Below are 18837 nucleotides of genomic sequence, written 5' to 3'. Positions count from 1 at the left end.
TCCCTATGCCTTATTTGCCATCTGATGGCTTTTTTCATGTATTCATTGATGCTGTTTATCCAATTGTAGTATCACAAATGTGCAATGTTCTGTAGAGGCAAGCAGCCTGCATCTTTCTACTGAAATGCCAACTTTAAAGTTGGGAGAGGTCACCTGCAAGTGTGAAGTAGGAATATAGCAAAATTGTATAAGTGGGATTTAAAGGCCGATATACCATTGTTGAGTTCCACAAGAATAGTACATGAATTCAATACGACAGTATTTATAAATCACTACCACGACAGCAATAATAATGTGAATATAATAGATTTAATGTGTGTCACTCTTACCTCCTGCCATTGGCATACGAGAGAATTCACAAGTTGATACTCAACTTGTTTGGCCATGTTATGAATCCATCTTTTGTAGCCTTCAAGAACTGGAGCAGAACTTGAACATGGAGGTTCAGGACCTAGGGAGGGGCTCTACCCACTGTGCCACAAGAAGATGGTCTATACAGAAATAAATAACATTAAGATTGATGTCTCTTATTAGAAAAGGGCTTGATAGAAGTAAAATTGAGTGCATAACAAGTGGTTATACACCAGTCTTTCTTTGTTTAAGTCTTTTATACTGTATATGTTTGCTTTTGTTTAAAAATGTGAAATCTTGTGGTGTACTTCAGTTGGTTAAAATGAAGGCTGGAATTCTCTGACCTCACCTGCGGCTGGGATTCTGCAGTCCCACTGCTGTGAGTGGAGATTTGGCTGAATGCCAAATTCTCCCTTCTCTCAGGCAACAGTGGTGGAGCATACGAGACTGGAGAATTCCATCTGAAATGTTCGGATGGCTCTCTGAATGTTAATGGTACCTAAAAAAATGTGCAGGTCCGGTTGATTGGCCATGCAAAATTGCCCCTTAGTGTCAGAGGAATCAGCAGGGTAAATACATGGGGTTACGGGGATAGAGTCTGAGTGGGATTGTTGTCGGTTAGGCTCAATAGGCCAAATGGTGGCCTTCTGCACTGTAGGGATTTTATGATTCTGTTCTAAAAAAATCAGAACGAGTCCCTGACCATGATTCAATATTAGTTTCTATGAAATGTTTGTTCACATCCTCTGCTGTAAATATTGGCACTGTGCAATTGTTCAACATCTCCGCCATTTCCTTTTTATTGACAATATCACTATTGATCAGTTGTTAAGGGGCTTGCATTGCTTCTTATAACCTTTGCTTTTCTAACATAATTATAAAAATTTTGTATTGACCTGAAAATCCCTTACAAGTTTCTTTTCTTACTCCCTTTTTGTTCTTTACACTCTGTGGTATTTTCTGGCTATTCCTGCTGGTGGGATCGTCTAGTCTCGCTGACAGCAACTCCCCGCCATTGGTTCCCCAGCAGCAGAGGTTGCAAACAACGGGAAACCCCGTTGACAGCAGCAGGACCAGAAGATCCTGCTGTCGGCCAATAGCAGGCTGCCTCTACCACCGCATTACACACCGCGGGGGGAATGGAAATTCCTGCTCTAACTGTTGTCATGTTTTGCTCTTGTATCTTCCCCATTCATCTGGATCTATGCTTTTTGCTGCATTTTTGTACGCTTTTTCCCTTTAGTTTTACGTTATCTTTTACCCCTTTAGTTGTCATTGTCTGTCTTTTTAGCAGGTACAGCTCTTGCCCCTCGAGGAGCAAACTGATTCTGTAAAATATCAAATTATTTTTAGCACTGAACTTCTCTCATTTTATCCGTTAAAAATCTGCCCAGTTTACTGTGGACAGTCTCTGTTCTGCCCCATTGAAGCTAAATCTAAAATCTTAATAGCTGTTTGTGTTTGTCCTTTTTAAACACCACATCGATTATATTCTGATTGCTATTAGATATTTATTCACACACTATTAGGCTGTTAACTAAATCTGGCTCATTATGAAATCTAATAGGCATGTCCCCTTGTTGGCTCTAAGACATAATGCTGCAGAAGGCTGTCCCCGGCATACTCAGGAAACTCAACAGCCGGAATGTTATGTCCATTCACGCCAGTGGGATTTTCCCATCCCGCTGCAATGAATGGAGACTTGGCTGGGCCCCAAATTCTCTGACTTTGCTGCAGTGGGAACAAGGCGTGAATGGTCAGTAAGATCACACCCAATAATTTTTTGACATGTCTGCTAATCACAATCTATATGAAAGTTAAAATTCCCCATTAAAGCCAATCTGTATTCCCTACATGTCTAATCTCCACATTTATACAATCTGTCATTTCATGGCAGCTACCAGAGAGACCTCTACACAAGTCCCACGACACTAAAATCCTATTCTATTTCTTAATTCTATCCATTAGGTCTTCACTGTCTGCATACTTCTTGTTATATTTGCTGTTACTATTGAACCTTATTATTGAACTGATTTCATTCATATTTACGCAGTCTTCTCCTCGTTTGTGTGAAGAAAAATTTAGTTTCCAATCCTTTACTGTCTTGCAGCCATGCCTCAGCTGTGTCATATGCATGTCGTTCCCCTCAAGTTACATTTGCACCTCAATCCATACTCCATACATTTTTGTGAATAGTTAATTTGGGGCACACACCCTAATCTGTGTTTCTGCCCCAAGGTGTTACGTCCATACATATTTATTTTCACAACTGGTTTGATGAATTTACATCTTTTAGATTTCCGTTTATCCCCTTGCATTTGTTTCTGAATTATTATTTATATTACTTTTTTCCATCTGAATTCTTCCCTGCCTCCGCTTATTGTGAACTGAAAAGGAGATCAGGATGTCACTCAGGATGTTACCAGGAGATGGAGCTGATTCAGCTTTGCATTACGCTATCAATGTGTAGGTGCACAACTTCAATCGCCATTTACTGAACTGTTTCATCACTTGCCTATTCCCAAAGCGTTTTCAACCCTTAACTCACTTCCAGTTTCAAACATTACAATCTTGAATAGGTTATAAGTGGGCTGGTTGCTTTGCTGATGTTGTTGCACCATTTTTGTTTGGCAAACCGAGAACGAGCTGGGGATTTGCCTGGCTGCTACGGGTGACCATGATTGCCCTGCATTGGGATTGATAGTCATCCTCTCCCACATCACACTGCCACTACACCACTATGGCTCTTCCCATGCGCAGAGACTGCCTTCCTCATCCATCAGTAACAACATTGTGACACGGGACCTTCACTGCCGATCTTCACCTGACATACCCATCAACTGAGGTGATGTTAAAAGATGCATTACAATTTCATGCCCAAGAAGCTACATGCAGCCACGAGTGAGGTCAATATACCAAATTTACATTGAGTTTTTTTTCAGAAGCTAGTGACCTTGGGCAACATTTTCAACACTGAGCAGTAACGTTTCCTGGTCCAAGGTGACATATTTGGAGGTGGGAGGGGTTCTGGGAAAGAGTGCGGTGGGGGGAAGGGTGGGGGCTGCAATGTATGACTCCCTGAAGCATTTCTGCCACCAAAGAGCTTTCCCTGGGGGTCAGTCAAGAAATGGGCAGCCAAGTCACATTATTAAGGACCCAGTTAGGGGTGATTTTGTTCCTCACCAGCATTTTATGCTGCTGGAGCAACCAGTGTGTGAAGACAACCAGCTCAATGGAGGTGGCATCCCCGTGATAAATTGGAGGGGCCATCAGAGCTGGAGGATCCCACAAGTTTACCATGGCTAATCCATCTAGCCTACACATCTTGTGACACTAAGGGACAATTGAGCATTGCCAATTCATCTAAGTTGCACATCTTTGGATTGTGGGGGGGAAACCGGAGCACCTGGAGGAAGCCCATGCAGACACAGGGAGATCATACAAACTCCACACAGTCACCCAAGGCTGGAATTGAACCCAGGTCCCTGGTGCTGTGAGGCAACTGTTCTAACAACTGTGTCACCTTGTCACCCTGATTGAGCCAGAGACATCAGGAGCCCAGCCACCATGCTGAATGAGAAGCTGAGTGTGGAGGCAGCCAGTTAGCAGGCCCACTCCTGCAGGATTATGCCACTGTTTTGCTGCCGGCAATGCTGGTTCAGGACACTCATTTGATCCTGATGTCAGGATCCTGAAGTCCGTGGGAAAATCCAGTCCTTAGCCCCTACCAGAATGGTTTTTGGGAACGCGTTCACATTCTGTTTCAGTTCAAGCCAATGGGAGATGGGACCACACTTCGGATCTGTTTTTTACAATTAAAGACAGACAGCAGAAAGACTCCACTGCTCCTTGGGGGTCTCTTACCTAGAGATCCTGCTGCAAGCGTGATGATGTTTGCCAGGAGGGGAAGAGGACAACCTGTCCAACCAAGCAGGCATGGATGGAATTGGCCGAGGAAGTCAGCAGCTGGATTGTGGCTCCCCAAACCCAAAGACAGTGCACCAAGAGGACCCAGGATCTCAGGAAGGCAGGAAAAGTAAGTGGAATAAAATGTACAGGTGCCAAATCTCACACTCTGACTTGTCTAGCATTCTCCTTCAGGACAACACACTCTATAACCCCCACTCATTCCCCTCTCTCCAGGCACCCTTCTGAATAACCAACATTCATCCTCATCCTATTCTCCTCTCGCACTCGTGCCTCGTAGTCGCCTTCCAAATTGGTGTTCTTCCCTTTGCACCACACAGTCCATTTCTAACATTCATAACTCTCTGCTTTCTCTCCTCGCAGGGTAAGTGAAGGAGGGTAGTATAAAACTCCTAGTCTAAAGGCCCTCGTTTTAATTTTACTATAATAAGTAGACTAGGTTAAGGTGAAGATTACAAGGTGCCTTATATATAGAATAATGATTCACCATGTGCCTAATGCAATACATGCAAAGGTATTGTCTATATAACTACAAGTTAACCACGTATTATGAAATTAACCTGTATTCTGAATGTTAATCTTGTGAACCTTGGTCAACTGATGATGTAACTGCTCAGCATGATGGGAAGTAGGCAGTAGCAGACAGACCGAATTCTTTGGGACAATGGGGCATAGAGAGAGCAGTTCTCCTTACCAGCATGAGTCAGGCAGCTGCAAGTTAATCAGGGCTTTGGAATGTACGGGAGTACATTTACTCTTGGTTAGCGATGCTGGTATAGTTTCTTATGCTGAAAAAGGGGGCCAGATTCAGGCAAGAAAACTGACTCTCTTTACCAAATAAATTTTTCAGGTGTCTGAGAATATCCTTGAATCTACTGGATTTACATCATTAGGTTTCTTAGTAATCAGGAAGGAACTTTCGGATGCAGTGGACTAATAAGCTCCTGACCTTGCTGACAGGTGGAGTGTTATTGGCTAAGGTAATAGTGTGTAATATTGTAATTGGACACTCCAGTTTGAGTGACAAGCTGGATGGGAGATCAAAGTGTTCAGAAAAAGTATATGAATCTCACACATGTACTGTTACACCAGAGAGAGTAGTCGACACTCACTGACTATCTTTTCTCCTGGTACATGCATTAGCAATAAACTTCCTTTCGTCCTTTAGCTACATGCTGTCTTTCGTGGTCTCTGTATTAGTTGAGTGAGGTCAGCTGAGTAAAAGACCCCTGCAGAGGGACACCCTGGAAAATTCCTCTTACAGTCAGAGACCACAAAACTGAGAGGAGAAGCAGAGACCTTTTGGGGGCGGCAGACATTTTGAAAGCTACATGCAATGTGTTCCCACCTAGTGCATTATGAAGGAGGTCTAGTTCCAGGAGGCTGCAAATGTCATCAATAACCTGTCATTACAGTCAGAAAGTCCTGAAACACTGGTGCTCAGACATCTTGAGAACCTCTGCCTGTAGACTCTGGGCAGAATTTTCTGCTTTTTCTGCAGTGTCAAAGAGGGCGTAAAAAACAGGTTGGAAGCCATTGTCCCCCAAGGACAACTTTCTCCATCGAGCTGTTCGGCTCACAATTTTAAACCAAAGGTAAGGGCAGATCCTATAACAGCATGTTTTTATAGGGCACCTGGACTTTAAGAAAAATATCCCCCCCTCACTGACCTAACAACACTCCCCCCAACTATGAATTTTCCCCCTCCCTTCTAGCCCCATCACCATGGAGGTCCCCGTCCCCCCCAATGGACACAGAGCACTGAAACCCTTGCCCCACCAATTATTACCACCACCCCCCACAACACAGAACCCCCAGGGGCAAGATAGGTGAACTGACCTCCAAATGGTTGACAAATCCATGTCAGAAATGATTACATTCTCTCAGGGGAGGGGTACTGTGGGAAACAGACTCCCATGACTGCAGCTTTTCAGTTTCACTGATCAAAGCCTTCCCAACTTGCCAGTTTCACTGCAGAAGCTCACTGTCCACTAGCCTGGTTGCTCGCAAGTTACTGACAATTCAGGAAATAGATGCACTGGCTACTAAAAGCCAATATGGTTGGTTAAAACAGTATTTAATTACTTCTTGTTTGGCAGTACAGAACCTGAGTATTGCTTGGAAAAAAAAACATTTTTCATCTTGACTCATCAGAACAACCGGAAGAATACCAATGTCAGGGGACATTAATATCCTTGCAATTTAATTATTTATAGGATTATTAAAATTACTTACCCAACAGTTGTAAGGGTGTTTCTGGCTTGTCTTCAAACCCGCCAGGGTAAAACCCAGAAGTGGGATGATGTCAGAATCCTGGTCCACACATTCAAATCTGCCCGCAGAGATTTTGTGGCTATATTCACCTTACTCTCTGACCTGTCCTGTTCTGATGCTGAATGTTCTGCACTCAGCAAAAGACTGGATTTCGGGCTTGTCGCAATGCTGAACACTTCTTCTGTTGCCTCCATCTCCATGCTCACTTCTTTTCCCTGTTCAATGGATCCTTTCATCTGCCTCCACTATTCTCACTCTACCTGGACTCTAACCTTTGGCCTCCTACCTGGGCTTGATCTTTTCATTGAGAACTGTCAGTGCAACATTAGCTGTCTCAATTTCTCTGCCCCTCTCACTCTAACCTGTCTCCTTCTGAACTTGCTGCATTCCGTTCTCTTCGGTCAAACCCTGACCTTTGCGGTCAAACCTGCTGACAAGGGTGGTGCTGTTGTTATATCTCGCAGAGACTGACCGCCAGCTCTCAGACACCTGGACTTCTCCCTGAACATGACTCCATCACTGAACATCAAGCCATTGTCTGCAGCATGGTCACTGACCTGAACACCTCTCTGACTTCCCTCCATAGCCTCATACTCCCCAGCCCTGTACATTCCACTTCTACCTCCTTCCCAAGATCCACAAACAGGGTTGCCCTGGTAAACCCATCGTATCAGCCTGCTCCTGCCCCACCGAACTCATTTCTTCCTATCTTGACTCCATCCTCTCTTCCTTATCCAGTCTCTCTCCATCCATATTCATGATTCATCTGATGCCCTACCTCACATCATCAATTTGCCCTAACTAGCCCTAGCTGCCTCCACTTCACTATTGATGCCCACACCCATCCCCCAGCAGCTCGGTCTGAGCAGTCTCCACTTTTTCCTTGTGCAGGGGCCTGAACAATCCCCATGTTCCGTCAAAAAATAATTTCTCCTTTAACTTGTCTCACGTCCTGCAAATGAAAGGTGTGGTGATGGGTACTCGCATGGGCCCCAGTTATGCCTGTCTTTGTGTGCAGTATGTGGAACATTCTTTGTTCCAGTCTTACTCAGGCCCTCTCTCACAATCTTTTTCCATTACATCAATGACTTCAAGCTCTCGTCTGAACCTGGATTGAGTCAGTTAGGATTATATTTGCTGGAGTTCAGAAGAATGAAGGGGGGATCTCATAGAAACCTATAAAATTCTAATAGGACTAGACAGGATAGATACAAGAAAGATGTTCCCGATGGTGGGGTGTCCTGAACCAGGGGTCACAGTCTGAGGATACAGGGTGCACCATTTAAGACAGAGATGAGGAGAAATTTCTTTACCCAGAGAGTGGTTAGCCATTGGAATTCACTACCCCAGAAAGTAGTTGAGGCCAAAACATTCAATGTTTTCAAGAAGCAGTTAGATATTGCACTTGAGATGAAGGGGATCAAAGGAAATAGGGGAAGGCCGGATCAGGCTATTGAGTTGGATGATCGGCCATGATCATAATGAATGGTGCAGTAGGCTCGAAGGCCAAACGACCTCCTCCTGCTCCTATTTTCTTTGTTTCTATAGTCTCAAATAAACTGGACAAGATGATTGTGGTTTCCCTTTCTATTGAGAAAGATGCTAGGAGTGGCTAGGGCAGCATGCAAGGCAATGTCTCTGACACTTTTGGACCCTTGGCAGGATCGTGACAATTTCAAAAAGTTTCCTTTACTTTCTGAAAGATTTGTCTGTATCCCAATTTCAGGTGCAACATACATTCCCTCACCCATATTGTAGATACCATTGATAATGAATGAATCATCTTTGAGAATGGATTACTCACCAATAATCTGCTCACTGATGCTCACTGCCAGGGTCACTCAGCTCCTGACCTCATTGCAGCCTTAGTTCAAACATGGACAAGAGCTGAATTCCAGATTTGAGGTGAGAGTGACTGCTCTTGATATCAAGGCAGCAGTAAATTTGAAACCAATGTAAGTTAGAGAAAAGCCCTCTGCTGTTTGGAATCATACCTAGCAAAATGGCGATAGTTGTTGATGGCCAATCATTTCAGCCAGAGGACAACAATACAGAAGTTCCTCAGGGCAGTGTCCGAGGTTCAACCACCTTCAGCTGCTTCATCAATAACCTTCCCTCCATCATAAGGCAGAAGTGGGGATTTTGTTGGTGATTTCACACTGCACAGTTCCATTTGCTTCTCCTCAGAAAATGATCAATCCATGCCCGCATGTAGTAAGACCTGGACAACAGTCATACTTGGGCTGCTAAGTGGCAAAGAACATTCATGCCACACAGTGGGACAATGTAATCTTAAACAATAGCAAAACTAACTCTCTACACTTGACATTTAATGGCATTCCCATCGCTGAATTCCACACAACATCCTGTGGATGCTTATTGCCAGAAACTCAACTGGACTAACTATACAAATACTGTGACTGTAAGAGCAGATCAGAGGATATGTATTTTGTAGTGGGTAACTCACTTCCTGACTCCTTAAAAACTTTCCACTATCTACAAGGCACAAGTTAGGTGTGTGATGGAATACTCTCCATATACTTAGAGTGCAGCTCCAATAACGTTCAAGCAACTCGACACCATCCAAAACAAAGCAACCCCCTTAATTGGCACCACATCCACTACCCTCAACATTCACTCTCCACCACCGACGCACAGTGGCTGTAGTGTGTACTATATACAGGATACACTGCAGCAATTTGTCAAGGTTCCTCCAACAACACAGGGCGGCACGGTAGCACAGTGGTTAGCACTGCTGCTTCACAGCTCCAGGGACCCGGGTTCGATTCCCAGCTTGGGTCACTGTCTGTGTGGAGTTTGCACATTCTCCTCGTGTCTGCGTGGGTTTCCTCCGGGTGCTCCAGTTTCCTCCCACAGTCCAAAGATGTGCTGGTTAGGTTGATTGGCCGTGCTAAATTGCCCCTTAGTGTCCTGAGATGTGTAGGTTAGAGGAATTAGTGGGTAAAATATGTAGGGATATGGGGGTAGGGCGTGGGTGGGATTGTGGTCGGTGCAGACTCGATGGGCCGAATGGCCTCTTTCTGTACTGTAGGGTTTCTATGATTCTATAACACCTTTCAAATCCTGACGTCTGCCATTTAGAAAAGAAGGGGCAGTAAGCATAAAAGAACACCACAACTGCAGATTCCCCTCCAATTCACATATCTTCCTGACTTAGAAATTATCACTGTTCCTTTACTTTCACTGGATCAATATCCTAAAACTACTTCCCTAACAGAACTGTAGGTGTACCTACAGCAAGTGAACTGCAGCATAGAATCCTGCAGTGCAGAAAGAGGCCGTTCGGCCCATCAAGTCTGCACCAACCACAATCCCACCCAGGCCCTATCCACATATCCCTACATATTTACCTACTAACCCCTCTAACCTATGTATCCCGGGACACTAAGGGGCAATTTAGAATGGCCAATCAACCTAGCCCGCACATCTTTGGACTGTGGAAGGAAACCGGAGCACCCGGAGGAAACCCACGCAGACTCAGGGAGAATGTGCAAACTCCACACAGACAGTGACCCAGGCCGGGATTTGAACCCAGGTCCCTGGAGCTGTGAAGCAGCAGTGCTAACCACTGTGCTACCGTACCGCCCCAACCCTGCAGTTCAAGAAGTCAGCACACCACCACTTTCTCGGGGGCTATTAGGATTAGGGAATAAATGCTGAGCTACCTTGCAATAAGCATATCCCATGAATGAATTAAAAAGAAAACATTAGCAGTTATTTTCCCCAATATTGGAAAAGCAATGAGTTTTTTAGCTGTCCAATTCCAGATTAAAGCAGTGTCTCAGCATATAATCATAGAATCCCTGCAGTGTAGAAAGAGACCATCTGGCCTATCAAGTCTGCACCAGCTCTCTGAAAGAGCATCTCATCCAGGCTGCACCCCCGCTCCATCCTGTCACCCTGTGCATTTACATAATACACATAACCTACACATCTTTTAGACACCAAGGGGCAATTTAGCATGGCCAATCCACCTAACCTGCACATCTTTGGGCTGTGAGGGGAAACTGAAGCACTCGGAGGAAACTCATGCAGTCACAGGGAGAATGTGCAAACTCCTCACAGACAATCACTCAAGGCAGGAATCGAACCCAGGTCCCTGGTAGTTGAGGCAGCAGTGCTAATCGCTCTGCCACCGTGCTGCCCCATCATTGGTACCTTTAGTATGAAGCACGCAAGCTGAGTCTGTGCCACAAAACCTGACTTATACACGCGTTTCATAAAAAGTTGTGAAGATTTCCAGGAATCAGTATGATTCATAAAATCCACACTGTATCATATAGGTATATCATACTAAACTTCTACAAAGAATTTCATCCAACTGAAAGCCAAGCTCTGATATCAATGATCTATCAATCTTGGGGATTACTGAAGGATATTCTATTCAACATTAGCATCCTTTACTGATAACGTTTTTGGCCAGGGAGCAAAATATGGTGTCCTCCATCTTCTGATTTCAGTATTAAAAAGCTTGATAAATTTCTTACATTAATTTTGGCAGACCAGCAGTAAGGCCCATTGTGGAATCCTCGCAGAAATGGCCAAGAAAGCTTACTAATATCCCCTATGTAATTGATTACTGTCATCAAAACATCAAAATTATACAATTAAAGGAAGGGAACAATATTTGGCAAAAGTGTTGGCAATAGAAAGAAAAAGAAATACTTGCATTTATAAAGCATCTTTCACAATCTCAGGATGTCCCAACGTGTAGTTGTTGTTTTAATGTTGCAAAATGCAGTAACCAGTTGGTTCAGCAATGAGATTATGCCCAGACTGCCTGATGCTGTTGGTTGAAAAATATGCATTGCTTAGGCCAATTTACCTGTTCTTTGCTGAAATACTGCCATGGGATCTTTCTTTTATGCCCTCTTGAGAGACCAAAGTAGGTCTTGGTTTAGAATCCATAGAATCCCTACAGTACAGAAGGAGGCCATCGCCCCATCAAGTCTGCACTGACCACAATCCCACCCAGGCCCTTTTCCCGTAAACCCCCATATTTACCCTGCTAATCCCCCTGATACTAAGGTCAATTTAGCATGGCCAATCAACCTAACCCGCACATCTTTGGACTGTGGGAGGAAACTGGAGCACCCGGAGGAAACCCACGCAGACACGGGGAGAATGTGCAAACTCCACACAGACAGTGACCCAAGGTCAGAATTGAACCTGGGTCCCTGGCACAGTGAGGCAGCAGTGCTAACCACTGTGCCACCGTGCCACCCTTAATGTTTAATGTATCATCTGAAAGACAGCACCTTTAACACTGCAGCACACTCTCAGTGCTGGATTGAAGTGTCAGTCTAGACTTGTGGTCAAGTCTGGAGTGGGACTCAGATCCATGACCTGACTCACTGATGAAAGTATTGAACCAAGGCAAACACCCTAAAAACATCCTTTGAAAACATCTTAGGCTACCACTCCATAAAAATGTATCTACCTCTTCCAAAATTGAACGGGTTGATAATTTCACACGAACAGTTACTTCTGATCAGGAATGCGCGCCATGGGCTCTTAAATGGAGTGATTAATTTGCTTGTTGGCCCCGTAAAAAAGATTGCGCCTAGAATTATTTCTTCTTGAGCTAATAGGTTTTGGTTTCTTGCCCCTATCAATGAATGACTCACATAAAAGAAAAATCACAAAGTAATTATTTAAATGACACTGCAGTACTGATGTTGCCAAGCAAGCCTTGGTTCAAGCAGGAGAGAAAAGTCTGTTTAATTTACCATCATACATGCAGTGCTGCAGCAGAATGTTTATAGACTTCATTATCATGATCAAGCCCCAATCTTTGCAAATTAGATGTTGCAGTTCTAGCTGTGACCAGTGCTAATAAAGAGAATGTCAGCAGCTTAGAAACCCTATGGAACTAAACAAACTCTTCTATTAATTTTGTCAGGAGTAGATGTATTAGTATAATAGTAATGCCCAACTCCTTTCCGTGGATTGTCACCTTGCCTTAGTGGAGAGGCTTGAACATTCCATTGATCCTGAGAACAATGCCATCGGAAGTCTTAAACTCTTCGCAGGGTCACCCATGATGGTAAGGTCGGAGGGGAGGAACCAGACAAAGCGCAAACCAAAACATGTCCTCAAAGTGGATCAAGCGGAAGGTACTCGTATGGTATCAATGGCTCCGATGGCAGATTAAGGCTGGAGCAGTAGTGAGATCCCCAGTCGTCAAGGTTCCCAAGCCACTGGAACTAGACCTACCTTCTGCCAAGGACCATTTTATCTTGACAACAATGCAACAGCATTGCCACATTAAAAAATGTCCTGCATCAAGCGTCTACCTAGAGAAAACTAACGTACACTCCCCATTCAAACAACCCCTACAGCGATTGGCGAGAGGTGATGGAGATAGGACCATGAGACCTGGAACTCCCTAGCTTCAGATTGGCCACATAAGCAGTGGAGTTTGATTCAGTCATTTCGCTCTTGGAATAGGAGCAGGAGAGCATTTTGGCAGCTTGCTTCACGACTGAGCAGCCCTCTTCTGGATCTACTCTGCTCACCCCACATGCGGAAGGGGTTAGAAGAAAGTGCCCTAAAAATAGTCTGTTCCATCTCAAATCTAGTTGGAAAACCCCATCCAGTGGGATCATCTACCTGCAGTCAAAAAATCAATGTTAAATTCAATTTCAGTAGCTGGAATCTACGAACCCTCATGGATAATGAGTAAAATTGTCAACCCAAACGGAGAATTGCCCTTGTTGTTCATGAACTCAGGCACTTCAACATTAATGTCAGTGCACTGCAAGAGACCGGAAGAGCAGGCAAAGGGCAGCTGAGGGAAGATGGTGGTGGTTACACCTTCTTCTGAAGAGGAAAACCCAAGGATCAGCCCAGGACACATGGATTTGGATTTGCCATCAAGAATGAATTCGTCAACTGACTCTCTGAGCGTCCTGTCAGCATCAATGAGCACGTCGTGGCTATCTGCAACTTGCCAAGAACCAGCAATCAACTGGCTTGAGTGCCTACGCCCCAACCCTTAATGCCAATGATGAGTTCAAAGAAGGTTTCTACTCCATCCAGAAGAGGGGCGGCACGGTGGTACAGTGGTTAGCACTGCTGCTTCACAGCTCCAGGGTCCCGGGTTCAATTCCCAGCTTGGTCATTGTCTGTGTGGAGTTTGCAATTTCTCCTCGTGTCTGCGTGGGTTTCCTCCGGGTGCTCCGGTTTCCTCCCACAGTCCAAAGATGTGCGGGTTAGGTTGATTGGCCATGCTAAAAATTGCCCCTTAGAGTCCTGAGATGCGTAGGTTAGAGGGATTAGCGGGTAAATATGTGGGGGTAGGGCCTGGGTGGGATTGTGGTCGGTGCAGACTCGATGGGCCGAATGGCCTCCTTCTGCACTGTAGGGTTTCTATGATTTCTATGATCCTGGACATAATACTCTCCAACATTCCTAAGGAAGATAGGTTAATCCTTCTCGAGGCCTTCAATGTCAGGGTTGGAAAGGACACCCATCTCTGGAAAGAAACTATGAGTAGGGAAAGAGTTGGGAATCAACAAGACGAGGAAAGTTCTCCACACCTAGCACAATGACATCACCAGCAAGGCAAAGAGGCAAACATAACATACTGTAAAGACAGAGGTACAAAGATGAACTAGGGAAATCAAGAACCAATGGTGGATTGAGAAAGCTAAGGAGCTGCAACTCCTTGCTGACAAGCATGACACCCAGGGCTTCTTCAGTGCCACCAAGACAATATATGAATCCAACACCCTAGGCCTCAAACCGGTACAGAGTAAGGACTGAACCCTCTTGAGGGACAGAGAAAATATCAGCCTTCGATGGGGAGAACACACTCTTAAACCGTGATACAATCGTAGATGAGGACATGTTTGAGGTTATCCTCCAAATCCGCATCAAAGATGATCTTGGAATCCCACCATGCGTGGATGAAGTCAAAGTTGGCATTAAACACATGACAAATGGAAAAGCCACAGGAGTGGATGGGATTCCAGCGGAGATTTTCAAACTTGTAGGAGACAAGATCACCTGTCAACTCCATCAGCTGTTCCTGAAAATCTGGGACAGATAAGAAATTCCTGCCGACTTCAGTGATGCTGTTATTGCCACCATCTTCAAGAAATGAGACAAAGCGGACTGTGGGAACTACCGAGGAACCTCCCTGCTCTCCATCACCAGAAAGATCATTGCCCAAATCCCCGCTAGCTACCTTATCCCAGTCTCTGAGGAAATCCTTTTGGAAAGCCAATGTGGGACAAAGGACATGATTTTCACTCCTTGACAACTTTAAGAGAAATGCCTGGAGCAACATCAACCTCTCTACGTGGCTTTCCTTAATCTGACCAAGGCTTTTGTCTCAGTCAATTGGGAAGTGCAATGGAAAACCCTGTCAAAGGCCAGCTGTCCAGAGAAATTCATCAACATCCTCCAACTTTTCCACAACAAGGTATCGGCGACAGTCCTCACCAACGGAAATAATACCGAAACCTTCAAGGTCAAGACTGGAGTCATGCAGGGAGTGTCATTGCCCCCACTCTTTTCTCCATCTTCATTGCCACCAACCTTCACCTTGTCAAGAACAAGCTTTCCCAGTGAAGTGGCCATCGTCTAAATGATGGATGGAAAACTTTTCAACCTCAGCCAGTTGAAATCCAGGAAGAAAATGACATTGATATCGCTCCTGGAACTTCAGTATGCAGGTGACATTGCCATCACTGCTCCCTCAGAAGAGAATCTCCAAACCATGCCTGATGGCTTTGTGGAAGCATACTGAAGAATCGATCTCAGCCTCAATCTCAAGATGACTCAAGTCCTTTACCAATCCACCCCAGAGAAAAATCTGGTTTCTTCCTCCATCAAGATCAACACAGAAACCCTCCCAAACATACAACAATTCCCCTACCTGGGGAGCTACCTCTCATCTAAAGCTGACATTGATGCGGAGATCCAACATTGTATCCAATCCACAAGCACTGCCTTCGGAAGCCTAAGAACGAGAGTTTTCGATGACCACAACATTCGTGCTGGTACCAGTCCTCCTGTGCAAGTCATGCTCCCAACTCTTCTATACGGCTCAGAAACTTGGACCAAGTACGGACCCATCTCAAGGACCTGGAGAAGTACCATCAATGCTATCTGAAATGGATTCACTGCATCAGTTGGGAGGACAGGCGTGATAACATCAGCATCCTTGAAGGAGCCAAGAGCACCAGAATTGAGGCCATGATCAGTCAAAACCAACTCCGCTGGACCAGCCATGCGCTTAGGAGCCAGAGACTTGACTGCCAATGCAAATCTTCTTTGCCCAGCTCAAGGAAGGCACGTGAACAAGAGGAGGACAAAAGAAGCACTTCAAAGACACCCTGAAGGCTTACCTCAAGAAATACAACATAGACATCAATGCCTGGGAGATCCTTGCTCAGAAGAGACCCACTTGGAGAAGCCTCTTGATTGAAGGGACATAATTTTCCAAGAACACCTGACAGCAAGAGGAGGCCTGGAAAAGGAGCCTGAGAAAGGAATCTCGTGCCCAAGGACCGATCCTACCTCCCGGAAACATCTACCAAGTCTGCAGTCGGAGATACAGCTCTAGGATCAGGCTAATCAATCACACAAGGACCCACAGAATCCATGAACAGTAACACGGAGTTTCTTAGGTGGACAATCATACTCGTTGCAAGGCGTCTGGCATGTGAGAGTCTTTTAAGGAACTATTGATAAGGCTGCAGGATAGGCATGTGCCTGTAAGAAGGAAAGATAGGAAAGGTAGGATTCGAGAGCCGTGGATAACCAGGGAAATTGAGGATCTGATTAAAATGAAAAGGGAGGCGTACGTTAAGTCCAGACAACAGAAAACAGATGGAGCTCTGGAGGAATACAGAGAGAGTAGGAAAGAACTCAAACGGGGAGTTAGAAGGGCAAAAAGAGGTCACGAGATGTTCTTGGCAGGCAGGATTAAGGAGAATCCTAAGGCATTCTATTCATACGTTAGGAACAAAAGAGTTGTCAGGGAGAAAATCGGACCTCTCAGGGACAAAGGAGGGGAATTATGCTTAGAACCCAAGGGAATAGGGGAGATCCTAAATGAATACTTTGCATCGGTATTCACGAAGGAGAGGGGCGTGTTAACCGGGAGTGTCTCGGAGGGAGGTGTTGACCCGTTAGAGAAAATCTCCATTACAAGAGAGGAAGTGTTAGGTTTTTTAGGGAACATTAAAACTGACAAAGCCCCCAAGGCCTGATGGCATCTATCCTCGACTGCTCAGGGAGACGAGAGATGAAATTGCTGGGTCTCTGACGGAAATCTTTGTCGCTTCTTTGGACACGGGTGAGGTCCCTGAGGATTGGAGGATAGCGAATGTGGTCCCGTTGTTTAAGAAGGGTAGCAGGGATAACCCAGGAAATTATAGGCCGGTGAGCTTGACGTCCGTGGTAGGGAAGTTGTTGGAGAGATTCTTAGAGACAGGATGTATGTGCATTTAGAAAGGAACAATCTCATTAGTGACAGACAGCATGGTTTTGTAAGAGGGAGGTGGTGCCTTACAAATTTGGTGGAGTTTTTTGAGGAAGTGACAAAAACGGTTGATGAAGGAAGGGCCGTGGATGTCGTCTATATGGATTTCAGTAAGGCATTTGACAAAGTCCCACATGGCAGGTTGGTTAAGAAGGTTAAGGCTCATGGGATACAAGGAGAAGTGGCTAGATGGGTGGAGAACTGGCTTGGCCATAGGAGACAGAGGGTAGTGGTCGAAGGGTCTTTTTCCGGCTGGAGGTCTGTGACCAGTGGTGTTCCGCAGGGCTCTGTACTGGGACCTCTGCTATTTGTGATATATATAAATGATTTGGAAGAAGGTGTAACTGGTGTAATTAGCAAGTTTGCGGATGACATGAAGATGGCTGGACTTGCGGATAGCGAAGAGCATTGTCGGGCAATACAGCAGGATATAGATAGGCTGGAAAATTGGGCGGAGAGGTGGCAGATGGAGTTTAATCCGGATAAATGCGAAGTGATGCATTTTGGAAGAAATAATGTAGGGAGGAGTTATACAATAAATGGCAGAGTCATCAGGAGTATAGAAACACAGAGGGACCTAGGTGTGCAAGTCCACAAATCCTTGAAGGTGGCAACACAGGTGGAGAAGGTGGTGAAGAAGGCATATGGTATGCTTGCCTTTATAGGACGGGGTATAGAGTATAAAAGCTGGAGTCTGATGATGCAGCTGTATAGAACGCTGGTTAGGCCACATTTGGAGTACTGCGTCCAGTTCTGGTCGCCGCACTACCAGAAGGACGTGGAGGCATTGGAGAGAGTGCAGAGAAGGTTTACCAGGATGTTGCCTGGTATGGAGGGTCTTAGCTATGAGGAGAGATTGGGTAGACTGGGGTTGTTCTCCCTGGAAAGACGGAGAATGAGGCGAGATCTAATAGAGGTGTACAAGATTATGAAGGGGATAGATAGGGTGAGCGGTGGGAAGCTTTTTCCCAGATCAGAAGTGACGTTCACGAGGGGTCACGGGCTCAAGGTGAGAGGGGCGAAGTATAACTCAGATATTAGAGGGATGTTTTTTACACAGAGGATGGTGGGGGCCTGGAATGCGCTGCCAAGTAGGGTGGTGGAGGCAGGCACGCTGACATCGTTTAAGACTTACCTGGATAGTCACATGAGCAGCCTGGGAATGGAGGGATACAAACAATTGGTCTAGTTGGACCAAGGAGCGGCACAGGCTTGGAGGGCCGAAGGGCCTGTTTCCTGTGCTGTACTGTTCTTTGTTCTTTGATACCAGATACCAGAAATGTTGGAGAATGCATGGTTTAGTGAGAGGGAAGAACTGAGGGAGATCAATATTAGTAGAGAAATGCTGGCAAAATTGATGGGACTGAAGGCGGATAAATCCCCAGGGCTTGATGATCTACATCTCAGAGTACTTAAGGAAGTTGCTTTAGAAATAGTGGGTGCATTGGTGGTCATCTCTCAGGATTCTATAGACTCTGGAACAGTCCCTGCAGATTGGAGGGTAGCTGATGTCACTCCAATATTCAAAAAGGGAGGTAGAGAGAAAACAGGGATTTATAGACCAGTAAGCTTAACATTGGTAGTGAGGAAAATTCTCAAATCCATTATCAAGGACTTGATAGTGGAGCATTTAGAAAGCAGAGGTAGGATCAGATAATCAGCATGGTTTTATGAAGGGGAAGTCATGCTTGACAAATCTGTTGAAATTCTTTGAAGATGTAACTCGTAGAGTTGACAAGGGGGAACCAGTCGATGTGGTATATTTGGAC

The sequence above is a fragment of the Mustelus asterias genome, chromosome 7 (genome assembly GCF_964213995.1).
Source record: "Mustelus asterias chromosome 7, sMusAst1.hap1.1, whole genome shotgun sequence".
Taxonomy (NCBI): Eukaryota; Metazoa; Chordata; class Chondrichthyes; order Carcharhiniformes; family Triakidae; genus Mustelus; species Mustelus asterias.
Note: the sequence above shows the minus strand (reverse complement) of the source record.